Below are 17423 nucleotides of genomic sequence, written 5' to 3' on the forward strand. Positions count from 1 at the left end.
TATTTTAACAAAAGATTACCAATAAAATCATAAAATTACATATTTATACTCAAACATTCAAAATATCCAATATGCATACTGTTTTTTAATAATATTTTATATTCAAACATTTCAAATATAGAGGATAAAAACCCTTCAAATTCAAACCAACTACCACATAAACAACAGAGGCCCAGGGTGACATCTTGGGCTCTTCTAACTCATAATCAAGTAAAACAATTATGTATTTAAATGTCATCTCTATAATATCTAATCATCATTAACTTTTCTATTTAAGAATAGGAAATGATCTCGATTATAGGATTATTTTAATAAGTCCTCCAATTATTAAAAGTTACAAATAATGGTCATCCGACTATTCATATATTCCGAACTCGTTCTTTTATGTTAATAAATGGACATTGTTTGAGTTGAACGTTAACATGATGACTGAGATATGATAGTCGTTTGAGATTCCGGGATCGAATTTATTATATCACATTCAGTAGGTTAACATTTAGCCTAGACTGCCATCATTTTTTTAACAAAAGAAAGACGAGTTTGAAACATACGAATAATCAAATGACCCATTTTGTAACTTTAATGGTAAAGAGATTCAACAAAACAACACTCTATATTCAGAGAACTATTTTATAACTTTTAATAGTTAATAACTAATAAATATCACCCTATAGTCGGGATCATTTATGTACATTACTCTTAAAAATTTATTATTTGTGTTTTTAAGGAAGAGTTGATTATTCTCTTTCTAGGAATGTGACAAAGCGATGAATACACAGAAGATTTTGGGAGCTTTATAACGATATTATAAAGTCATTTGTTTTTACTTCTTCTCAAGTAACATCTTATTTTTTTTTAACTTTGGTACTACGATTGTGTCGAGGGACTGGAATTTAATTAAATAAACATAGAATACAAAACCTTTTTCCATTAACTTTCAAAAAATTTTATTTTACAATATGAAAGTTTTAATTTGTAAAGAAAAATCTTTATCAAACAATACAAAATATAATAGGTAATTAATATAAGATGTTTATAGAAAAACAAAACGTAGATATTGTGAAGTTTAAGATGTATAATAAGAAAATTATTTTAATTATAAAATAAATATCATCCGTTATTAATTGTGGCTATGTCGACAAAACATGTAATTTTAGGAGATAAAATTGATCATATAAATAAGAGAAATGATAAATTTATCTTCCAAAAAAAATGATCGATAGATTTACAGTTTTATTTTTGATATTTGTAAAAGAAAGATAAAAAAAATAAAATATAATTGTTATTATCTTTTTTATTTTAATAGAATATTTTGAATTAGATAATTTTAAAATAAAAAAAAAATTAATGAGACTGAGTCAAAAGGAGTAAGCCACTATTGCTTATTTCTTTTCATATAAAATTAGATTTACCTAAAAGAATCATAAATCTAAAATAATTATACACGTTAAACTGATAATGTATATAAAATTCTGATGTTAGGAGAGAAATGAAAATAGGGTTACAGGGGGGGGGGAAACACAGTGCAAATAAAAAGCCAGAATTCTAAAAGACTTTCAACAAAATAAATATGAAAATTATGTAATTTTTTAAAAGTGAAAACTGAAAACTCTACGTTGCATGGAGGGCCCGAACACTGCATTGTCTCTTTCTCTTCACTCCCTTCCACCACGCGGTCGAGTGTCCCATTCGCAAGACTCCGAGTCCAGTTGACTCACTGTTGCTTCATTTTCCCTTCATTAAGCCAGCACATGCAGCTCCATTAACCACCTGTAGACTACCATTGTAATGATTCAACCCATGGCTGAAGGGAGCCCATTGAAGCAAACTCACCAAGCTCTCGTCGGAGCATCGATGGTCTACTCGATTCACTTCCCACACCGAGGAAGTCCCTGGTTAAGCTCGCTTCACTTCATTTGCATTCATCATCACCTCGAGCTCGAGTTCAACTCTCCCAATGCAGCTCGAGTTGAACTCACCAAACTCATTTGGGTTAAACAACTTGTAATAGCCTCCATTCTTGTTGTGGTCATCATTAGGGTTCGAATCATCGAAACTCATTAACCCAAAATAACTCACTGTTATTGATTGAAGGGTTGCTTCTCGTAGATCCCATTTGAGCTGCTTTTTGCAGGAGTGCAGTGGCTGACATGTGAATATTGTTTTGTCTGAGACATTTCTGAGTATTATTCGAATATAAAGATGTTGTAGATTCCGACAAATCTCCCTTGTGTTTTCTTCTTGGGTCCTCGTTGTAATGATGCTTGTGGTGGTGGGTACTGGCTGAGCCATTGTGCTTGCGATAATGAACCAAAAACGTTCATTGGTGAGACCATTTCGGGGTAAGCTTGTAGATTTTGGTGCTAAGAAAACATTAGCATTGCTTTGAATAGTACCGATTGGTTTAATGAGTTGGGATTCGGTCTGCAATGTTAATCAAATCGTTTCTAAATCTTGCACTTTCTTCAGCTAATGCATCGCAGAAAGCTCTGTGAGTAATGAAACTATCCTTCCTGCAATGACAAGAAATGGGCACTTTTAATTCTTCAACAAAATAATCATACCATAGCAATAGCATACACACACGCGTGCATTAAGACTATAGATGAGACAGTTTAGATAGAGTATTAATGAGCTTGACTTGACTAAAAGGTTCAAAACACACAAACTCAAAATAAGAAATTGAAGTTCAACTCAACTCCAAAAAACTTAAACTCGAAATATTCTCAAACTTAGACCGATTGAATCTCGAACTCAAATTCGAACAACATTAAGTACATGAAAACCTTAGTGTGTTGTTTGTGTATCAAGTAACTCACTTCGTCTCGCTACAAACTCGAGTCAAGTTAGAACTTGAATTGAGTATATTCGGATATAGTATTTACCAGACCAAAGTGAACTCAAGTAACTTGCTATCGGTCCTTATTTGCAACCCAATGTTGTGTTTGTGTATGTATATTACCTGGAAAAGAGGGTTCCACAGTCACATCGATACTCTCGAGTTCCACAAATCTTACTATGAGCTTTCCAATCCGACTGAACTGCATACTTCTTGGAACATTTCTCGCACTTCCATTTCTTTTCGCCATGTTTACGGCTAAAGTGCTTCTTTATACCAGTGAGGTCACCGAGTGCCCTCGACGGATCATGGTGAACGCACGTCTTCTCAGGGCAGATGTAAACTTCTTCCTAACTTCTTTGTTGGTTCTTTGCTTGAGTCCATGGCAGATTGTGACCTCTCCTATGCAGTTGTAGGTTCTGGTCCCTCTGAAACCCTTGTTGCAGATTTCACACAGGATCTGTTGGTTGCCATCAGACTTTGGAGATAAAGCATAACTTCAGCATCTGGATCTGATCATAAAAAAGAATTAAAACCCATATAAAAAAACAGTCTCAAACAAAATTAAAGCTGATAAACAGACTAGCCTGGTGTCCCTGGCAAATTTCTTTTCCTCTTCGTGGGATTGACAGTAGGGTTAGGGTTTTGATTTGGTTCTTGAGACATCATTTTGTTTTCGATTTGATGAACTGATAAACCACTGGAAAAACTGCAAATAATACCGAAAGTAGGTGAACGAAGTAAAACCAAAACTACACAAGCTGAAGCAGATTTGGGAAAAACTACTATTATACTTTTGAAACTGACGATAATACTACAAGAAAATAACAGGGTTTACTAGATATAAACACAACCCAATTCTCTTTTATTGTTTTTTTATTTATGAAAGATTGATATTGAACTCGATGTTTCTTGGGGGTTTGGTATATGAGCTAGTTCAGAAATTTGGGTTAAAAGAAAACCCAGAAGAAACTCCAAAAAGAAAGCTAGTGGGGAGAATATTTCTTGCTCCATGGCCATCCCTTTCTCCCACCTTATCCTACACGTCTTCTCTTTCCAAGTCGGCCATAGAGTCACATGGACCACCTTTTTTTATTTCATATTATATAAAAATAACACTCCAATACCACATACAAATGAGCAAGGGTTTAAAAGTAGTGTCGTTCATCTTAAAGATCGTTAAAAAACGAGTGTTGATCATTTTAAATTTCAAAAAATTGTATTTGTAAGTGTATTTATCTTATTAATAACTAAAATAGATTCTTAACATATATTATACGGTATATTTAAATATAACTCTCAATCATTTGAGATAACAAACCACACCTGTGACATTCTGGTACTTAACTCGAACCTGAAGAATAGCAACAATTCTTCTATCACCGAGGTCACTGATTTGTACGCAAAGGGTTAGATTAGAGAGGAAAAAAGAGCTGGGAATTAATAAAAGAGTAACTAAACTAATATTCGTTATTGTTTGGATTAGTTTTTATTTTCACCAATAAAATTTAAAAAGTTACATTTTCATCAATAACACTATCGATTTATTATATAATAGTCAGCTTGTCGTTGACGTCTATTGCCCAGGTGACAAAAGTCTAGTTTGATACCCTTTGTCATGTTGGCATCCTTTGACTATAATTAAAAGAAAAAAAAACTTTCTCTTTCTTTCTCCTCTTCTTTTCTTTTTGTGATTGTCCACTTCCATTTTCGATATTTTTCTTTGTCCTTTCTTTTATAACCCTTTGTTTCTTTTCAACTAGGTTAATATTTAAGGGTTTATATTTTCTTAACATGTGTAATTGTTAGTTCAAGGGCTTATATTTCCCTTTTCGCTGTTAATGGGCATCTGCATACTATGAACATTTAGCATACAAAGCATTCCAATTCAACATATACCCTCATGCATGGAGTTTTAGCTGTTCTTACCAAAAATTGCCTTTTTTAGTGATATTAGACAAGAAAGCCAACTGTTAGCTATAAGTTTGGGCCAAAATAAGTGAAGGATCGTAACCGAGTCCTAGAATTTCGGTAATTTTATTCAAAAATCATCCAAAAAATTAAAAAAAATCAATTTAACACGTTTTCTTGAATGTATCAAAGTAGCACCCTTTCTGACAGAATAGAAAAAGGCGTGTTTCAAGAAACGCACTCGTTGAGGAGGCTATAAGACGCAGCCCCTAGAGTGTGCTTTCCAGGGGATTTGATGATGTGGCAAACACATGGAAGAAGCGTTTCATTGGGAGAGCCTTTAAAAAAACCACCTCGATTTTGGGTTAAGGTCTGGATGAGTGATTTAGGATTTTTTAAGGTTAAGTGGTTTAAGGTTAGAGAAAATTAGAAAAATACAAATATTAAACCCTAAAACTAAAAAGTAACCCTAGACTTTAAATTGTAAACCTATAATCGTAGACGTTATATATATAATAATCATTAATAATATTATATGATAAAATATAAAATAAAATACATAAAATAGATAAAAAAGTACAAGAAAGTAAAACATAAATTGAAATATTAGAAAATACAATTACATAGTAATGGTCAACAGTTAAGTAATGATAAAAGAGATTGACATCTTTCCTATTGTGACCTAGGTTTCTACAATGCCCACATCTTTTAGGATCTTTGACGTCTTTCGAATATCCATATCACAATAAATTTGAGTGGATTTTGGACAACCTAACTCTTTAATCACAACGGATCTGGTATAATTGTAAGCCAAACCTGAATCTCATTTGAGTCTTTTTCATTATTTATAGGGGAACTCAAATTCATATATCTTGAATACTTGCGAAAGTTGGTATACAGGATCAACATAACTTTATAGTCCAATGGGAATATGAGCAAGCTGCTACTGACATGGGAGTGTAGACACTAATTTTCCAGCGCCACATGTCTCTTCCCCGAAGACTCCTCATGCAACCAATTTTCACAGCAACCAAAGAGCGTTAGAAGTCTATTTGTATAGGATTCTAAAAAAGTATGTTTCCATTATAAATACATGTAATCCATATCATTTGTAACACACGAATGGAGATACGAAATACAAGTAGAAATTACGAGCATTCTTAGAGCGAAATCAGAGTTTTTTTTCCTGCAAGTTTTCGAAGAGAAATACAAGGTAAATATAGTTTTCGAGTTTACGCTTGCATGCTGTGTCTCGTTACATTTTGTATTCGAAAACACCAAAGAAAACGATTTTTTGCCGATGAACATGGGTATTTTCGGGATCTATTTTATAGATCTAGCCCCCCGAGGCTTCTTTTCTTGAGAAAATACTTTGATTTTCGGAATGGGTGTGAAAAAAGGGGTATCTCACTCTTGGTCCCCTCGTTTATAAAGGATTTAATTTCCACCCTGAATCCCAATTCATCCTCAAAATGCTCCAAAATTTGTCATTCGATTTCTATTTTACATTCTAGTCCATTTTTAGATTTGAATTTCAATTTTCTTCTTATTTGATTAATATTACATTATAGTATATATTGATATTACTCCTAATATTATTATATTTTTCCTTTTGTTGTTATGTATATGCATGTATCATTATTATTTTATTATTTACTTATTTTATTTATATGTATATATATATATATATTACGTTATTCTTAATATTTTTTTCTTTATATTTTTTAGTTTACAAGCTAATATTTATGTATTTCATTTTTTTTACCTTTTTTCCCTTCGTTTCGTTTCGTTTTTTTATTTTATTTTATTTTATTTTCTTTATTCATGATTCATTGTTCATTTTTCCCATTTTATTTATTTATTTATCTTATTCCATTGTCTTTATTTTTTATATTCTTTTTATTTTCATATCTCCATTTCAACTGTGTTGTTTACTTTGTCCATATTTGTTATTATTATTATATTTTTGTTTATCTCTTCTTTATTTCATTTTCTTTATTTTCAATTTATCTATGTTTTTGTTTTTCTAACACTTTTCTTGATTATTTAAGGGTTCGTTTTCCAAACCTTAGAGGTGAGTAATTTGGATCGTCATTTTATCTTTTAATTTAACTTACAATTTCTTAATCAAAGACAACTGGAAATTACGTTAGTACCGAAAGGGCAGTTCAAGGGTGCTAACCCTTCCTTGACTGTAACCGACTCTTGAATCCGACACATCTTTGGTAAGACGCAGATCATGTAAGAAATAGGGTGTCAGATCAACCCATTTTCTTTAAAATAAATGATCGGTGGCGACTCCTAATCCATTTCCTAAGTCGAAGCCTAATTCCGGAGCCCAACCAAAAGACGGTTGCGACAGCTTGGTGACTCCACTGGGGACAGGTAAGTAAGCAGGCTAAGGTAATTTCCAGTTGTCTTTTAACGAAAAGGGTAAGTTTAAATTTTAAGGTAACATTTTGATCCTTATTACTTACCTTTGATTATATTTTTTCGAGTAAATAGTTGAACTGATCGTTTTCTAGTGATTTCAGCTTTCCAAACTTTTTCATTCAAGGCTCTAAACTCGAGCTTCGAACCCATTTTAAGTGGGGATGAAAGCGACGCATTCGTGTGAATTTATTCACCGCATATGCTAAGCAAGTAGCCTTCGGGATTCATATACCTTATGTCTTCGTGTGAATTTATTCTCCGTATAGACATAAGGGAATGTGTCCTCTCGAGTTTAACTTAGTACACAAGCCTATGATGGGTTAGGACTAAGGGTCTGGTAAACCCAAGGGGGCACCAGCAAGGAGAACTCGAGTACCATTTTTTAGAACCTAAACCGGGAGAATTTAAAGAAATAGAACCTACCCCAAAACCACATTCCAAAACCTAAGACATTTCTTTCCTAACCATGTTTTTTTTTCTCTTATATTTTTTTCTTGCCATTTATTTATTTTTATTTTACTAACTGTTTGCCTTTGTGTTTGTTTTTAAAGCATTTGCATCATAACAAGAGGCCATTGATCCCTAAAAGATATTTATTACACATAATAATTTGAATTAATGGGTAAAGGCGTTGTAATACAAGAGATTAAAAAACCCCGAGGTACGACTATGGTCCGAGAAGACTCAGAAAGAAAAGGGAGACAATCTTCAAGGAAGCTATGTGTCAGAACTGGTTAGCTACGCCTCTATTAGCCTAAAGCAGAACGACGTGCAAGAGCTTCGGACATCTGGGGCAGTTGGAAGAATGATCAGAAACAGAAGTTCAACCAACGGTACGGTGACATTGCATTGTTGCTTCATATCAAGACTGATGAGCCTTTGATCAGAGCCTTGGTTCAGTTCTGGAACCAGGGATACAGTTGCTTTACTTTTAATCAGGAGGAAATGGCACCCACCATTGAAGAGTACACTACACTGTTGCACTGTGAAAATATCATACTGGAGCGAGCTTATATCAAACACATCAAAAGTCAGTCTTTCAAGATTGCACTAGCCGAGGTTGACGAAATATGGGTAACAGACCGAGCTCGATGTAAAGGTAGTGGGGAAGGAATTGTCTGGCTTCATATCAAGCAACTGATGAAGGACCATCCCGATGAGTGGAAGGCAATAGACCTGTTTGCACTGGGTCTGTATGGTCTGATTATATTCCCGAAGACTTTGGGATACATTGATGATGCTGTAGTGGAACTATTTGAGCAACTTCCAAAGCGAGTAAACCTAGCACCTGCGATCTTAGCCGAAACCTTCCGTTCTCTTAATCATTACAGAAGAGCTGGTGGAGGAAGATTCATTGGGTGTGTTCAATTCCTTCAAGTCTGGATACACAACCACTTTTGGAAGACTAACGGGGTTGCCTACCGCCGATTTAGCACTACATATCCCCTTTGGAGAGTTCATCACCATGAAATGGCATGAAGGTGCTTCAAAAGAGAAGTGAATGAAAGTCTTCACTCATCTCCAAGATCAGGATATTACCTGGAGAGCCTCCTGGTTGTTCCTCAGTGACGTTCTTTTTCGATGTGGGGACTCCGAAACTATGACCTTACTTGGACTTTGTGGTGCAGTTGGGTATACTCCGTTGTTAGCACTTAGACAGTAAGGGGCACGTCGTTTTTCCCACAACATGCGGACTAGCCAGATCAGAGTTTTGAGTACGGTGACAACTATAAGAAGATGATCAAGGAAGCAGTCAATTCATGGGAAGAAAGTATTCCGGATGGATTTTGTAGCTGCCAGAAACATGCTTACTCCGGACTATGTAGAGTGGCGAAGATTGAGAAAAAATGACAATATCCCAGTGCCAGACTATGAGACACCCGAACCCTGGAAGAACATCTCAGGCCCGTCTTTTTGAACTTGAGATAGCCAAGACAGAATTTTGAAGCTGTGAATAACGAGCTGAAGCGAGGGTAAATGAGCTTGAAGCTGAGCGCTATCAGTGGAAGCTAGATGTCGACTCTCAGAAAGATCGAGCAGACAAACTTGAAAAAGAACAGGAAAAAGTCTCTTTTGAGCTCGAAGACTTGAGAAATGGGTATCAATAAGTCAAGGATAACTCAAGTTGAAAAATTGAAAGTGGCTTCTGAATACTGGAAAGACGAAGCTCATAGCCTGAAAAAAGTTCGAGGGCCTGATGATAGAGCTTGGAAGGAGATGAAAACTGCCCAGAGGCACTTAGCAGACAGTCAGCATCAAAACCAATGCTTGAGAATCCAGATGGCTGATCTGGGAAACACATGAGAGAGATGGAAAAACAATAGTGAGTTAGAAGCTATTGTAGATAGGTTCAAGAAGAAAGTGAGCGAGCTTCAGATAGTACTCTTCGACGAGGTTTACAGTGGCTTTTTCCGTTGGGAGCAAGCACAACAAATGGTGAAGGCCAGAGACGCAGTCATCCGAGACTTCCTGGATCAGTACAGAAGGCAGCTCGTCATCTACCGGCCTGGCAAGGGAAGCTGGAATGGTCCATGGCATACAACCAGTGGCAGATGAAGACAGAAGACTTGTCAACCTAGAAGCTGTTCTGGATCAATGCCTCGAACATTTCAGCATTCTTGCATTTTGCATTTTACCTTTTTGCTTATTCATCTACATTTTAAACATTTTCACAAACATGAAATTAAGTTATGAAGGACTCGATGAAGTGGATTTAACCACATGGAAGCAAGATTGTAACATTAAAGAGCCTGGTCAGTGATGGTAGGACAAAGCCAGATGATCTAAGAAAAAAATCCCCATATCCTAGGACTACGATGTTGAAGCTGTTAGCTGTTACCACATAAGAAGCCCCAAACATTCCTCTGAGAACTATAAGGCGCTGAAGCGCAAGATCCAAACCTGATGATTCAGGGGCATAAACGGCCGAAGAAGTGGGCATGGCATAGACCATTTACACTTAGAGGATTGTTTTGTTTAAACACGTCTCTAATCTTTCATCGTTTGCTTAATCTTTTAAAGGTTGAATTTATGCTACTTTTAAGGTGGAGCAATTGAACAATTCTAATATTTAGTTCTTCGAATATTAAAATGAATTAAGGATTCTTTTAATTCTTCAAGAATATAGATTTTTGACATATGGCAAGGTTACCTTTCTTATCCTGTCTCAAACCCAAAATAAAATACCTTGATTTTTTACCCAAAATACTCATGGTCATTGCTAAAAGACCAAATTTTGACATTACATCCCTTTGAAATTCTTGAACATTACCTTTATCTTTTTTATACACCCATACCTTTCTTTGAGTCAATAAGATCACACCATTGTCTTTTTAGACTTAAAATGACATTTTTACACCATTAAAGCCCACAACATCTAGTTGTTCACTTGAACATGAGCATTCTTCTAGGACATAACTTGGGCATCTCGCAGGGAGCTTGAATTAAGACATCTGGGGGGAAAAAGAAGAAGAATTCATCCGAAATAATTCTATCATGCATTAATTATATTGTTTCATGTAAATAAATTAATCCTGAAAATCTATCCCCCTGGGATACCTCTTCTGTGAGGACTTCCATGAATGATGACGGCTTTCTTTCTTTATCCCTTCACAACAGGAGAAAAAAATATATCCCTTGTATCCTCTTTTGAGCCTATAGTATTTTTCTTCTGATTCAACCCTAACCAAGGATCACTCTCCACACTGGGGGGCAAGGTAGAAGAAATCTGCTCACATGAGTGAAGACATCAATCCAAAGGAAATACCAAAAGGTGGGCCAAATACCAAGTGCAAAGATTCAATCAAGAACAAAAAAGAAAAAACAAGAACAAAAAGAAAAGAAGCAAAATCAAAAGGAAAAGGGACAAAAAGCACATGCAAAGATTCCCTAAAGACAAATGACACATCAAGCTTCAAACTATGAGATTGATCAAGCACAATTATTCTTGAATCACTGAATCACTTCACTCGAAGATCATAAAGCATCAGGAGAAAGAGACATTTTGAGCAAGATAAGATCGAGGGCATCAGAATGAATTGATCCTTGTTCAATACCCTGAAACACTTATTTGGGCCTATTTATCATTTTCTTTCCAACCATGAGCCATGGCCTACATTACGTGCCTTAAAAGTCCCTTCTAATCATACATGAATTTCTAAACAGAAGAGACTATCTTCAGATTTCATCCCGCCCATCAGGATTAATTTACAAAAAAATAATGTAATTAATGCATGGTAGAGAAAAATGACAAAGGGGGGTTCAAGATGTAAATCCTGAATAACGTCTTGAAACCAAAGGAGGGTTCGAGTTGAAAACCTGAAAAGGCGGCTCGAATATAAAAATTGTACAACTGATGCAATCACACAAATTCCTTGATAAGGCATCACACAATCCGGGTGACAACGAAGGTTGGGAGTCAGAGAACACTTCCAGCAGAGAAACATGCAAGCTACCCCATCAATCCTTTGAGCATAAAATGCCAAACCTTTGACAAAACACGATAATCTGAGACTTTTTTATCCGTTCCTTACTTAACCATTTCCCAAAGATAGCTTTGATCTTGACACTTGTCAAATAGCTATAGTTTATTGAATGATTAACATTGTAATTAATTCTTTGATATCCGATGAACTCTAGTTTTATGATTCGTCTCAATTGTAAAACCGTGAAAGTGGCAATATTTTCAGAACTTTTGGTTAAACATTTTTCGAAACTCTTTTAATTGATATTTTCATAACTTTGAAAATAAAAGACAAAGAATTTTTTTTTTCAAACAAGACAGTCTCTCTAGAGTGGATCTTGGTAAATGACATGTGACTCTTAGACACAAAGCTCGTGTTCAGAATCAATGCTGAAGCAAGAAAAGGAACATTTGGGGCATCTTTGAAGATTTCAACATCAAATATTGGGGTATTTTGGATATTGGGGCATCTTTGGGGATTCAACATCCTAATGCGAATTATCAGACCTTCTGAAGGCATTTTCTACACATGCAGGAACAAGCAGGCAAAAATGAGGCTCTATCCAAGAGATAAATGACATTAATTCATGTTGCATGCATCTTAGACATACTTGAGAGCATCGCATTTATCATTTTAGCATACATAATTTTTGCAGCTTTAGAGTCAAGTTTCAACTTCAATGCGAAAGATACCTGATTCAAAAAGTTTGTAAAAATCGATAGTGGTTGCTTAACTCAGTAGCAAGGAGCTACACACTAATTTGATATATTGAAAGATCGACAGATCTTAGAATCAACTTCAGACGAGTTCGAGAGCTATTCAGAACCGATCTAGTTCGCATTTTCAAGTTGGATTTCAACTTTACGACGAATGATATTCAATTCCTGGCTCAATTTCACGGCGAAGAGGCCACCCGCGTTTTCAACTTCACAACGAGGGAATCGTGCTCACCATTGTCTCTTAAGACAGTTTCCCTTGAAACAAACTTTGTCTCTCTTGAGATAGTTTCACTTGGAAAAAACCTTTGAAATTGTTTCTCTTGAAACACCAAAAACCTTTGAAACATAAACATTGAAAACATTTCCCTTGAAAATGAATTTTGTCTCTTGAGACAGTTTCCCTTGAAAAAAATCTTTGAATATGTTTTCCTTGGAAAAAATTTCATCTCCTCGTGAGACAATTTCTTTTGGAACTAAGTTTTGTCTCTTGAGACATTTTTTATTAAAACAAAATTTTGTCTCCCTTGAGACCGTTCTCATGAAACAATATCTCTTGAGATCGTTTCCCTTTAAACGAATTCTATCTCTTTCGAGACAATTTCTCTTGAAGCATCATCTGAACCGTTACACTCAGCTCAGGCATATACTTGGGATGGTCGAAAGCATTTCTCAAATCAAAAAATAGAATGTGCACTTAGATTTGAACATTTGAAGAATTCGAGATCAGTGATCAGAACTTGAAGATTCTAGAACTAAGATTCCAGAAAAGCAACTGGAGATCGAGATTTATCTCCTGAGCCCAGAAATAACATATGTTGCATATGCATTTTAGGCATACCTAAGAGCATTGCATCCATCTCATCACATATATGCATAACTTTTTCAGGTTTTAGCTAGAGTCAATTTCAACTTCGCAGCGAAGGATATTGAGCTCAAAGCTACACAATCAACTCGAGAGTAGATTTCAACTTCGCGACGGAGGATATCTAGCTCGAAGCCAAACTTCATAATACTTGGATTTCAACTTCACGAAGAAGGATATTCAAGTCAAGGCTCAACTTCAAGACGAAGGGTTCATTCACGATTTCAACTCCACGACGGAGGATATCGTTCCCACACATCCATGATTTCAACTCCACGGAGGATATCGCGCCACCCGAGACAACACAAGTTCAACTTCACAACGAAGGACGACTGGTTGTCAACAAATAACTTCCCAATTTCAGAGCCAATTTCAACTTCACAGCGAAGGATATTGGACTCAAGACAACACAAGTTCACTTCACAACGAAGGGACGCTGGTTCTCAACAAACAATTTCCCATTTTCAAAAGGGCATTGGACTTGAGATAACACAAGTTCAACTTTACAACGAAGGGACGGCTGGTTGTCAACAAACAATTTCCCAATTTCATAACCAATTTCAACTTCACGGCGAAGGATATTGGACTCGAGACAACACAAGTTCAACTTCACAACGAAGGGACGGCTGGTTGTCAACAAACAATTTCCCAGTTCCAGAACCAATTTCAACTTCACGGTGGAGGATATTGGACTCGGAACAATACAACCTAATTGGATTTTAACTTCACGACGAAGGGTATCCAATTCCAGACTCAACTTTACGACGAAGGGGTCACCAATGGTTCCAACTTCACAACAAAGGGAATCGTGCACACAAGCAACATCCATCTATAGATTGGATTTCAACTTCACGACGAAGGATATCCAACTCAAAGAAGGAGTGTCTGTCAACACACTTTTCAGTTTCAGAGTCAATTTCAACTTCACAGCGAAGGATATTGGCCTCGAAACAACGCAACTTACATTGGATTTCAGTTTCACGACGAATGATATCCAAATCCAAGGCTCAACTTCACGACGAAGGAGTCATATGTAACGCAGCAACACCGAAGTCTTCAGGACAAGTTTCACCTTCACGAAAAAGTATCTTGATCCAGAAGACGATTCAAAGGCCACTCGCCAAAAGCTTTGAGTTCGATTTCAACTTCCCGACGAAGGATATCGTGCTCAGAAGCTTCCTGTTGAACTCGACCTCACGATGAGGGAGTCATTCCATATTTCAGTTCAATTTGGCAAACCAATCAAATATCGGATTTCAACTCTGCGATAGAGGATATTCGATATGAACGAAAATTTGTGTCTTTTATCTTTTCCCTATTTTTTGTAACATCCTCCATGCCGGGTTAGTGATTAATTTGCAAAGTTTCAACATTTGGTGATTGAAATAGAATAATTATATAGTTTAAAAAGAATGGTTAGTAAATATGAAATGGATGTAAGGACCAAATGGTCATTTGTAAGGAAGAAAATTATAATTAAAAAAATGTTATGGGATATATTAGAACCCACGTGGAGCATTAGGTTTCCAGAATTCTCTCATTCTTCTTCCCTTCTTTCTTATCTCCTTTTCCTTCTCCAAACGTTGAGCTTGCAAGTAAAGGTAAGAATCTGAACCTTGGTAGTTTCTTTGATTTTTAAGATTGGAAATGAAAGTTTGGATGTTATATAAGCTAAAGGAAAGCTTATATGACATTAAAACAACAAGATAAGTGTTTTAGAGATAGATTTGGGAAATGAGTTTTTAGATGGAATTTTGATATGGATGAGTTTTTGAAGTTTGAATAAGATTTTTGACTTGTCAATAAGTTAATTAATAAGTATGAGGTAATAGAATTGAAATTAGAACAAGTTGGAATTTGAGTAAGATTCTTCAATTCTATATGGATGATTAGTTTCTTTAGCTTTAGAGGTATGGAATGGATAATAATTAGTTTAAGTAAGTGTATGAGAGCTAAGAGTATTAAAGGGAGTGAAATATGTATATTTGAGCTGAAAGGAAAGGATTTTCGAGCTCAAAATAGGATTTTCGGGTTAGGGGAATCGGTACCCATTCAAGGGGAACCGATACCCCCTCAACGAATATGAATTTCCAGAATGCTGGAGGGGAATCGATACCCCAGGGGGACCGATTCCCCCATGAAAAAAAAGAAGAAAAGAAGAAAGACTAAGCTATTAATTTCTTAAATTAGGAAGCTATTAAGCTTAAATTCAAGACATAGACATCTGATGATCATCTTGAAAATTATGTTTATGTAGATACCGAGCCTCACGAGTTCGGGAATAATCTCAAGTAGAATCGACCGAGGAAAAGGCAAAGAAGTATATGTGAGTGCATATGCATAGCATGATTAGAATATACTTCATTCTAGACTTGTGATAAGTCTAGATTTTATATCTTGGTACATGAGCATATTCTGTATTATGAGACATGACATAGTTCATATAAAATGCATTAATGACATGAATATGTGGGAAAAGTTATGAGCTATGTGAAAAGGTAAGAAACAGTCTACGCGATATATACTACGTGAAATGTAAAAGCCCATGTTATGTAGATGAGAACTATAGGTATAGTTGGCATGCCAAGGTTAGAGGGTCTACGCGGTCCTTCGGGACATATGTATATTCTTTGGAACATGTGTGAGGTCTTGAAAGACCATACTTGATCCTTAGTATATGTATATGATTCTTAAGGAATTCTATGTGGTCCTTATGGACATCATTATGGCACTACGGTGCAATTCTACGCGGTCCTTCGGGATATATATATTCTGCGGAACATGTATGAAGTCTTGGAAGACACATACTTGATCCCTAGTATATGTATATGATTCTTAAGGAATTATATGTGGTCCTTATGGACATCATTATATGGCACTACGGTGCAATTCTACGCGGCACTTCGGTACAATTATACGAGCTGTGGTGACAGCATAGTGCACAACCTCACATTACTCAGATACCTTAGGTTCTCAATATGCTATCATGGGCCAATAAACTTATTAATACAGATTCATGAATGTTACAGTCATACGCTTACAGGTATGGATATTGATGATGTATACTACATTGATTAAGTACATGTTTACATCTCATATGATCATGACATTTTCATTACATTGCCTTGTTATTATTATTGCCTCACTAAGTCGATGACTTAGCGTGTGAGTGTTTCACACGTAGGATCCGAGAAAATAGACGAGACAGGTGAAGCAGCTTGACAGCATTACTCCTGCAACCACCAGATAAGAAGCAACTTAATCAGTAGGTCATTTTGTTATGTAAATGGCAGTTGGCATGTAATTAAAGGGTTAAGTTGTGTATGCTCTGAACATTTTGATAAACTTATATTACAATATGTATATTATTGTATTTTCTTAATATAAGTTCAAATATTTTTCTATTATTTGTCAAGAGTTGTATTTTAAAGTCAATGTAGTATCTCTGACTCGTATCCGGGTCGGGTACGGGTTGGGGGTGTTACATTTAATGGTATCAGAGCTATGGTTTAGCCGATTCTAGGCATAAACCAGAGTCTATAGAGTCTTTAAATGAAATACATGCCAACAAATAGTGAGAACTTCTGATCTGGTATAGTATGAGTATGTTGTTTTGCTAATAGAACAATGTGTTTATTCTTATTAGATGTCCGGACATAATAGCTCCCGAAGTGAAGCGAGAAGATAGGCATGCTGAAAGCAGTATTCACCTGCCCTGGCCAGGCAAGGTGAAGAACAGGCATCTCAAGGAGTGCCTGTGCAAGATCAAGATACGTTCTTCAGAACGTTAGACGTTATTCTGACGCGTCTTCAACCTCCTGCTCCACTAACTCAAAGAATTAATATAGCAAAAGAGTTGAGAGGTTTAGGAGCTCCCGAATTTAAGGGAGAAGCTGAGGAAGGTCCAGTGTCAGCGGATCTTTGGTTGAATGATTTGAAAATCATGTTAGATGGTCTCCACTGTTCCGAAGTGGAGAAATTAGATGGAGCTGTATCTTTATTGAGGGGTCAGGCGAGGATATGGTGGACGAACGTCACCATGAGGATGTCAACCGACCAGTTGACTTGGTCTTTATTTTTAGAAGAATTTAAAAACAAGTATATTGGAGATCAGTTTGTCCGACAAATGAAGCAGGAGTTTATGAATTTGAAGCAGAGAGCCGCTCTATATGAGTACGAATGTGAGTTTAATAAGC

General features: G+C 35.9%; 1 pseudogene; it reads right to left on the reverse strand.

The window, feature by feature from the left end:
- Positions 1–1502: 1502 nt before the first annotated feature.
- On the reverse strand, positions 1503–3771 carry LOC120203233 (annotated as a pseudogene).
- Positions 3772–17423: the final 13652 nt, after the last annotated feature.

This window comes from Hibiscus syriacus, unplaced genomic scaffold, assembly GCF_006381635.1.
Source record: "Hibiscus syriacus cultivar Baekdansim isolate YM2019G1 unplaced genomic scaffold, ASM638163v2 tig00000340_pilon, whole genome shotgun sequence".
NCBI classification, from domain to species: domain Eukaryota; kingdom Viridiplantae; phylum Streptophyta; class Magnoliopsida; order Malvales; family Malvaceae; genus Hibiscus; species Hibiscus syriacus.